This window comes from Bufo bufo, chromosome 3 (assembly GCF_905171765.1).
Source record: "Bufo bufo chromosome 3, aBufBuf1.1, whole genome shotgun sequence".
Lineage (NCBI taxonomy): Eukaryota > Metazoa > Chordata > Amphibia > Anura > Bufonidae > Bufo > Bufo bufo.
In genome coordinates, this window is record NC_053391.1 from 329908658 (window position 1) to 329919079 (window position 10422).

Sequence of the window (10422 nt, forward strand, 5' to 3'; positions counted from 1 at the left end):
CTTCAGATGTGGTGGTCAAATGTGACCACGGCATCCGAACAAGCATAAACCTGGAAGTGCACAAGTACAGTCGTGGCCAAAAGTTTTGAGAATTACATAAATATTGGAAATTGGAAAAGTTGCTGCTTAAGTTTTTATAATAGCAATTTGCATATACTCCAGAATGTTATGAAGAGTGATCAGATGAATTGCATAGTCCTTCTTTGCCATGAAAATTAACTTAATCCCAAAAAAACCTTTCCACTGCATTTCATTGCTGTCATTAAAGGACCTGCTTAGATCATTTCAGTAATCGTCTTGTTAACTCAGGTGAGAATGTTGACGAGCACAAGGCTGGAGATCATTATGTCAGGCTGATTGGGTTAAAATAGCAGACTTGACCTGTTAAAAGGAGGGTGATGCTTGAAATCATTGTTCTTCCATTGTTAACCATGGTGACCTGCAAAGAAACGTATGCAGCCATCATTGCGTTGCATAAAAAGGGCTTCACAGGCAAGGATATTGTGGCTACTAAGATTGCACCTCAATCAACAATTTATAGGATCATCAAGAACTTCAAGGAAAGAGGTTCAATTCTTTTTTTTAAACTCGTTTTATTGAAGTTTAACAAGAAAGGCATGTTACATTATTAAAAGCAAGGATTAATACATCCAGGGCATATTTCACGCAGGAGATACAGTGTTAGCTCTGATTTACATGACAGTTCTACATGAAATCCGATACAGTATAAAGGTTTTCATAATCAAATAACGTCTGGAGGTTGCATGATGGAGGAGGTATAGCCTCAATATACACATTAGCATAGTATTATACATCGGTTACAGAGTACATACAAGCATTATGCACAGTCAAAGGAGATGCACACCATTCGCCCCACACTTTATCAAACTTTTGCGGACACTTCCTATGGATAAAGACAACCTTTTCCATGCTGACAGCCTGATTGACCAGCGACTTCCATTGGCCCAACGTAGGCACTCTATCATCCATCCATCTCAGGGCAACAGCTTTCCTGGCAAAGAATAAGGTTTCACTCAGAAATATTCTGTGATGATGACCCCAAGCCTCCTCATCAAGGATGCCGAGTATACAGCTTTTTGGACATAGCGGCACTGTATTTGGGACTATAGCGGTCAGTACTCCTACCACTGCTGCCCAAAAGCTCTTCAAGTATGAGCAGTCCCACATGAGATGCCAAAAATCTGCCCCTTCCTGATGACACCTATGACACCTACTATGTGGCAGTCTACCCATTTTCTGCAATCGAACAGGTGTAAGGTAACTTCTATGCAGGATAAACAGCTGAATCAGCCTATTAGTGACTGATGGGGAGACCCGCGCTGGAGACAGCAGCGCTTCATTCCAATCATCAGCTGATAGGGAAGGGATGGAATTTCTCCATTTCCCCTCAACAGCAAGGGGATTCATCAGCGTGCGATTATTAAGCAGATGTGTATAGAGCGCAGAGATAATGCCTTTCGGGCCCTGTGATCTAAGAACTCCTATCAGTGTGTAATTAGAGATTTTCCGGCCACCTGCCCCGAACTGTGCCGTTAGCGCATGTCTCAGTTGCAGGTATCTAAAAAAGAAAGAGCGAGGCAGTTCAAACCTCTCCTGCAGCTGAGAGGAGGAGCATAAATTACCCCCAACATATAAGTCACTCAGTTTGCTAATTCCCTGCGTCTTCCACCATCTAGCTCCCTCCAAATCTTTTAAGTGGGCAAACATGGGATTGTCCCATAGCGGGATGTCATCTGGGATATCATTAAACGACCTCATCTTCTCAGCAGTCCATACCTGATGGGCCATTCTGTGAATAGGGAGCAAGAGCATGGAGATAAAACGCGGTCCTTCCAGCACAGGCCATAGAGAGGATAATCCTAGATGCTCTCTAAGATAGTATTCTGCATTAGGTAGGTCAGATGCCTGAACCCAGGGGGTTAGGAATTTCAGCTGTCCAGCTAGGTAGTAAAGGAAGAAATCAGGTAGAGCGGCGCCACCCTCTAGCTTGGGCCTCTGTAGGACTTGAAGGGACAGCTTCCGTCTGGATTCCCCCCACACAAATTTAGTCACTAACGAATGAATGCGAGCAAAGAAACCCTGCGATATCGGGGTGCACGCATGCGCCAGCAGATACAACCCTTTGGGTAAGAGAGTCATCTTGACCAGATTTAATCTTCCCATAATAGAGAGTGGTAAGGTCCTCCATGTCCTGAATTTATCCATGAACATGGGCTCCAGGGATGCAATATTCAGGGAGTACGCCAACTGGGGATCCCTAGTGATAACAACCCCTAAATATTTGAAAGAGTCTACAACTGGCAGATTGCAATACTGAGGGGGCCACGTGTGTGTCCACAAAGGCATGAGTGCTGATTTCATCCAATTTATGTGTAAACCCGAGAACTCTCCAAACTTGCCAATTATGTCGATTGCTCTAGGGAGTGTCGTCTCGGGTTCGTCCATAAAGAGAAGGAGATCATCCGCATAAAGTCCGACTTTGTCCGTTCTGTCGCCCATGGATATCCCCTTGAAGACCTGATCTTGTCGAATCCTTAAAGCAAGGTGCTCTATGGCAATGGCAAACAAAAGTGGCGACAGAGGGCAACCTTGCCTGGTTCCCCTGTGAAGGCTAAAGGAGTCAGATATCGAACCATTTACAAGTACATTAGCCTTGGGGAGGTGGTACAGAATCTCCACCCACTCAATAAATCTAGGGCCAAAACCAAAGCAGCGTAGCACTTCTAGTAGGTATACCCACTCCACAGAGTCAAAGGCCTTGGCAGTATCCAGGGATGCCATGGCCCAACGCTTATCCCTTGCCACTCCCACTTGCGCTATGACCTGCGCCCTTCTAATGTTGTCAGACGTAGACCGTCCCGGTATGAACCCAGACTGATCTTTGTGTATGACTGTGGCTATCACCTTATTTAGTCTGGAGGCAAGCAGTCTCGTGAGTATTTTATAATCCAGGTTCAGGAGTGATATCGGCCTGTATGACCCACACTCCAAAGGATCCTTGTCTGGCTTCAAAATAACCACTATAGTGGCATCGTACATCGAATCCGGGAGTCTACGCCTTTGCTTTGCTGCTTGGTAAATTTTAAGAAGCTCGGGCCCTAGCACTTCAACATATTTTTTGTAAACTTCTACCAGAATCCCGTCTGGGCCAGGTGCTTTACCAGTAGGCAGCTCCGTCATTGCCATCTGAATTTCCTCTAGCGAAATGTCAGCCTCCAATGAAATCCTATCCTCCTCACCAAGCTGCGGGTGTATGAACTGCCCCAGATAAACTCCCAGCTCTTGAGCGGAGTAATGAGCCTCCGATCTGTAGAGATCCTGATAAAATCCTTTGAATCTATTTAGTATATCGCCCACTGATTCCACCACCTCCCCAGCTGTGCCCTTTATTCTAATGACCGGGGGAGACATATTGTTATTGCGCACAACGTGGGCTAGCAGTTTGCCTGCCTGGCTACCCAACTCAAAATTCTGTTGCTTCAAAAAGAACAGCTTGCGCTCACTCTTTTCCCTGAGATGCGTCATATACATCCTTCCTTTTAACATCCAGTCCTGCCTATTCGCATCAGTGGGGTCAAGCCTGAAGGAGTTCTCAGCTGCCTTACAGCTAGAGTGCAGCTCTAGCTCCTTGCGCGCAGAGTCCCTTTTAATATATGATATGGATGACTTAAGACACCCCCTTAGATAGGCCTTTAACGTCTCCCAGAGAAGCAGTCCATCCGTCATCTCATCCTGCATTGCAAGGAATACCTGGAGTTGATCAGGGACTCTGTCATGAGAAGACATCAGAGACAACCAAAAAGTGTGCACGTGCATCTTGACACTCTGCTTGATGCCATTATATAAGGTAAACTGGGCTAAAACCGGAGCATGATCCGAGGGGCCCTGTGGTCCATATTCAATATTACCAAGGTCCGTATATACTGCCGCATTACCAAATATATAATCTATTCTGGACAGGGCACCCCTGGCGGGGGTGAAGCAAGAGTATTCCCTCCGAAGGGGGTAGCGCAGTCTCCACATATCCAGCCACCCAAGTTCAGACGCAACTCTAGCTATATTAGTGTCACTCTGAGTGTGATTATCCACTCTCCCCCCAGGGCGAAACCTGTCCAGATCCTCATGCATCACTAGGTTAAAGTCACCCATGCAGAGAAGTTTGGCATTGGGGTATTGCGCTACAAATCCCATCACCACCTGGAGTATGGCTATAGTAGCTGGGGGGGGGGTTGTAAATATTAACTACCACATATGGAGTGCAGTTAATAAAAGCGTACACCAGGATATATTGGCCTTCTGGATCCACAACCGAATGTTGGACCTCCCACCTGATATTCTTGTGGACAAGCAAAGCAACCCCTCTAGAGTGTGTAGACCCATATGCATTTATTGACCATTGAACCCAAGGTTTCTTAATCCTGTTCCCTGTCTCTGGAGTCAAATGGGTTTCTTGCAGACCCAGAATATGAGGGCCGCACTGCCTGATATGAGAGAATACAGAGATCCTTTTTCTCGGGCTACCCAGACCCCTCACATTCCATGACATAACCTTAAAATCAGCCATCTCGACTTAGTGATCTAGTCTCCTTGCAATTCAGCCATCCTCCAGCATATAAACCTTGTCTGCTGACATCGGACCTTCTCATGCATACCCATCGTGATATCACACCATGCTTTACATACCATGCCTTTAACAGTATGAACCATCTATATTCTATAACATAATAACAAGATAACAAATGAGTGAATAACTCCATAGTCGATGACATCTCTGTCATCTCGTATCGTGGCTGATGTCACGGGGACCTGCATAGTGGGTTGAGCGTGATAAACCTATGCAGGTATCCGCTCAACCCCATATCAATGAGACATCACTGGTTATAGCAATTTAGCAAAATCAAAACTAGAAAGAGGAGGGGGGCAAAAAGAGGGGGGAGGGAGGGAGGGGATCAGGCATTGAGGACAAGGAAAGTAAAATGGAGGGGACAACCACAGTCATAATGACATATGTATAGGAACGACCCACAGGTATCATTTTCGCAGTTGTAAGCATCACAGGGCCACTCCATAGACCAAACTAGGAAATCAAAGTCTTAAATGCCCGTGGAAGCACCACATTACCACTCAGGAGACCTGCAGTTGTCCTAAATGCGAAATCCTCAGCACGGTTCTGGACGGCTTGGCCTTTTGGAGATCCATTCTTCCGCCTCCCTAGGGTCCACAAAGAAGACCGTCTTCTCTCCATCTACCACCCTAAGGCGCGCTGGATAAGCCATGGAGTACTGTAGATTCATATCACGAAGGCGCCGCTTAATAGAAATGAAAGTGGCCCTCTTCTTTTGCAGCTCATCCGAGAAATCAGGAAACAGTGATATATTCGCTCCCTCATGTTTGATATCTCGCTTGTTTCTCGCTTGCCCCAGAATTAGATCTCTGTCCTTCCAATTAAGCAGCCGCGCCAGCAAAGGCCTTGGGGGAGCTCCAGGAGAGGGAGGTCTGGCAGGAACCCGGTGAGCTCGCTCAACTGCGTAGGCACCAGAAAATGGCGCATCAGGGAACTGTGCCTTGAACCAGAGTTCCAGGAAGGTAGCTGGGTCCGAGCCCTCCGCTCTCTCAGGTAGCCCCAGGATCCTGACGTTATTGCGCCTGGCCCTGTTCTCAAGGTTGTCGCATTTTTGCTGCCACAGGCCCACAGACCTCTCCACAGCCTGCATTCTGCTTGCCAGAGGCCTAGTAAAGTCCTCCAAAGCGGAGACCCTGTCCTCCATGTGGCGCACTCGCTCTCTGAGCTGCTGCACATCCTGTCTGAGCAGGCCCAAGTCCACCTTCACCTCCTCGATTTTACAGGTAAGGGACGTCTGGCAGGTGGAGATTGCAGCGAGGAGCTGATGAGACAGCCTTGAGTGTTACCTCTGGTTCTTCCGCTCCCTCCGCTTCTGTCTGCAGCGCTGCTTGACCTCTTGTCACCGCCGCCCGTGGCGTAGTAGGGCCAGCGGCGCCATTTTGGGCCTCTTGCCGGACATATTCTTTTAGCTTCTCAGCCGCAGATTGTGCCTTACTGGGGCCCATGTCTGTCTTCCCAGGTTTCCTCTTCCTCCTCTGCACCTGCCACTCGTCCTTCTGTGTAGCCAGGGTGTCAGGATGCTGAAGGATTTAGATCGGGGTACGGAGCAGAGCTCAAGTGCGTGCGCTCATGTCGGCAGTTAGCCACGCCCCCCAAAGAGGTTCAATTCTTGTTAAGAAGGCTTCAAGGCGTTCAAGAAAGTCCAGCAAGCGCCAGGATCGTCTCCTAAAGAGGATTCAGCTGCGGGATTGGAGTGCCACCAGTGCAGAGCTTGCTCAGGATTGGCAGCAGGCAGGTGTGAGCGCATCTGCACGCACAGTGAGGCGAAGACTTTTGGAAGATGGCCTGGTGTCAAGAAGGGCAGCAAAGAAGCCACTTCTCTCCAAAAAAAAACATCAGGGACAGATTGATCTTCTGCAGAAAGTTTGGTGAATGGACTGCTGAGGACTGGGGCAAAGTCATATTCTCCCATGAAGCCTCTTTCCGATTGTTTGGGGCATCTGGAAAAAGGCTTGTCCGGAGAATAAAAGGTGAGCGCTACCATCAGTCCTGTGTCATGCCAACAGTAAAGCATCCTGAGACCATTCATGTGTGGGGTTGCTTCTCATCCAAGGGAGTGGGCTCACTCACAATTTTGCCCAAAAACACAGCCATGAATAAAGAATAGTACCAAAACACCCTCCAACAGCAACTTCTTCCAACAATCCAACAACAGTTTGGTGAAGAACAATGCATTTTCCAGCACGATGGAGCACCGTAACATAAGGCAAAAGTGATAACTAAGTGGCTCGGGGACCAAAACGTTGACATTTTGGGTCCATGGCCTGGAAACTCCCCAGATCTTAATCCCATTGAGAACTTGGGGTCAATCCTCAAGAGGCGGGTGGACAAACAAAAACCCACTAATTCTGACAAACTCCAAGAAGTGATTATGAAAGAATGGGTTGCTATCAGTCAGGAATTGGCCCAGAAGATGATTGAGAGCATGCCCAGTCGAATTGCTGAGGTCCTGAAAAAGAAGGGCCAACACTGCAAATACTGACTCTTTGCATAAATGTCATGTAATTGTCGATAAAAGCCTTTGAAACGTATGAAGTGCGTGTAATTATATTTCACTACATCACAGAAACAACTGAAACAAAGATCTAAAAGCAGTTTAGCAGCAAACTTTGTGAAAACCAATATTTATGTAATTCTCAAAACTTTTGGCCACGACTGTATGCTCCAGTTGCCCCGGCGAAGATAGGAAGAGCCGGATGCAGTGTGCGGCAGCCTTTGTCCTCTTGAATGAACAGAAGCTGCCGCACATTAGTTCCTATGGCTCCATAGTAATAAATTGAAACTCTTATACACTCGAATGCTAATGCATTGGAGTGTATGAAAGAAGCAATCTAATGATTGCTTGCTATAGTTCCCTATGCAAACTTTAAAAAAAAGTGTAAAAAAATAAATGAAAATTCAAATCACCTGCCCTCCCTTCCCCAAAATGTAAATAAAACAACATAAAAAAAGTCACAATGGTTGATACGCTGTTTTTTGGTTGCTTCAACTCCCACAAAATTTAAGTAATTAAAAGTCATACACACCCCAAAATGGTATAAATGCAAATTGCCTTGCAAATAATGAGCCCTCACACAGCTCCATACACATAACGACAATAAAAGTTATAGGGGTCAGAATATGGTGATGAAAAGAACTAAAATAATTTATTCAAGCTTTTTATATTTTTTCAGTATTAAAACGCAAGAAAAACTATTCATATGTGGTATCGCCACAATCACACTGACCTGGAGAATGAAAATAAAAGGTAAGTGTTACCGTATAGGGAACACCATAAAAACAAAATCCGAATGCAAACTTGGGTGTGTGGCTTGCACCACAGTCATTAATAAACCCGAGTTTGGATTCGGATTTTGAAACATGCTTAGTTTCATGCATGCCCATGCATGAAACTAAGTCTTGCATTACTGATGGCGATAAGAATATTGCCTCAGCAGGGCCCATACACTGTAATGCTGTACTGAGCGCATAATATGAACAAAGTTTAGGAATTAATCTGCTCTGCCTGAAACTGCTCTGTCCTAAGCTGCTTCGCTAACCACTAATAGTTACCTCAACATAACCCCCCCCTAACTTTGACTTTCATAGCACCTCACACTCTTAAGAGTGACCTCCACAGCACCCCACCCCCTAACTATGACAGGGACGAGCCTCCCTAGCATTGCGGGTGACGCTAGGGAGGCTCGTCCCCGTCTGCGATTGGCTGCTCCCCCCGACACCGAAAGTTTTCATCCGTGTGCAGGGAGAAGCAGCAGCAGGGACCAGAAGCGGCGCCGGGAGCGGGGTAAGTATAGTACCGGTGAGGGGCCCAGCACATGTGGGGGGGTTTCTTGAAATTGGATAACCCCTTTAACAGTGACCTACACAGAGCCGCGCTCCCTTAGCAGTGACCTCAACAGTGTCCTGCCCCCTTAACAGTGTCCTCCAGAGCACCCCACCCCCTTAACAATGACGTATAATAGTGAAGAAAAACAGCTGAGTTGTTATTGGTGCCTGGTGTAAAACTGTGTGTATGTCAAGACTGAAGGACCTGCAAGCTTCTATTGGCTAATAAGGGTCATGTGACCATGTGTATGGCAGTGCCGATATGACACCTGCAAGCTCCTATTGGATAACAGCTTTTTTGGGAATATCTCAAGAATGGTATGTCCTACAGAGCCGAGACCTTTATGAAAACCTTCCCAGACACTCGATGTACCTATGTGCCAAATTTGATGTCCAATGGTTTAGGCGTCTGGATGCTTATAGAGGACAGATGGACAGACAGACAAACGGACATTGATTTTTATTATATAGATGGGTGACTTGTTTTAAAGCACTTGGAAAATGTGTTTTTTGTTGATCTGTGTGTTCTTTTTATTGTTTGTACACTAGTGTTGAGTTGTGATATGCTGGATCCAGAGAACTGTGCCACATGTGTGACACTAGCCTTAGGGCTCATGTATACGGTCTATGTGTCTGCCGCATCTCCTGGACAGACTGCGGCTCCCCTAACCCAAACTGACTGTATCACAGTCAGGGGCGTAATGATTGCGGTCGCAGAGGGTGCGACCATGACCGGGCCCGGTGGGGAGAGGGGGCCTGCTGCGCTCACATGTAATGGGAGTGCTCTGACAGGGCCCGGGATGAAGTACAGTGACAATGCCGGGCCCCGTCAGAGCGCTCTTCAAACATGTATATTATGCGCCTCGGGAATTCAACGTTTGCACCGGGGCCCATAACACTCTAGTTACGCCACTGCTCACAGTAATTTAGAATAGTTGGTTTGTATCTGATCGCGGTGCTATCATCTTGGCAGTATACAAACTGTATCACAAATTACTATGATACAGTCAGTTCGGGCCAGGGGAGTCGTGGTCGGCCCGGGAGATGCTGCTGACACATGGACGGTGTTTCCCAAGCATGAGCCCTACCTTCTCCCATTCAGAGGATCTCAGAGGAGCTATGTCCTGGGATCTGGATGATATAACATGTTTCCAGTGGTGAAGTATGTCACACCAGAATTAGGTAAAAAAAGAATTTATTTACAAATATGAACCTCAATGAAATCCACATGTAACAGAAGCAGATTTTATTGTGGATTTTCAGCTGATTCGCCATCAGAAAATGCACTCATCATAGGGAATGTTCACACAAGATGTTTTTTCCCAGCACTTTTTTCACGTTTTTTCTGTGTGCTTTTTGATGCAGTTTTTTTAACAGTTTTTTTTTTTTTAACCAGTGGGTGTTCACTTTAATGCAAAACTGCATTTTCAGCTTGAGACACACAAAAAATGCATGGAATTGGAGCAGTTTTTTTCTGCTCCCCATTCATTACAATGGGAGAATCAGCGCTGATTCTGCCCCAACATAGGCACCATGCTTCCCCCCCAACACTTGTTTATTCTACGTGGAAAAATAAGCATGTGCTGCTTCCCATTGAAGTGAAGAGGAGGCTAGTTTCTGCACATAGAGATGAGTATGGCTTTCACACTGCTTCCCTTCCACTGACCTGCGGCTGTATACATGTGCTGCTTCCCATTGAAGTAAAGAGGAGGCTAGTTTCTGCACATAGAGATGAGTATGGCCTGCACACTGCTTCCCTTCCACTGACCTGCGGCTGTATACATGTGCTGCTTCCCATTGAAGTAAAGAGGAGGCTAGTTTCTGCACATAGAGATGAGTATGGCCTGCACACTGCTTCCCTTCCACTGACCTGCGGCTGTATAGCATGTGCAGCACCTACTGGCTCAGCCTCCTGTACAATTCTATGCTCCAATGCAAGACTTAAACACCAG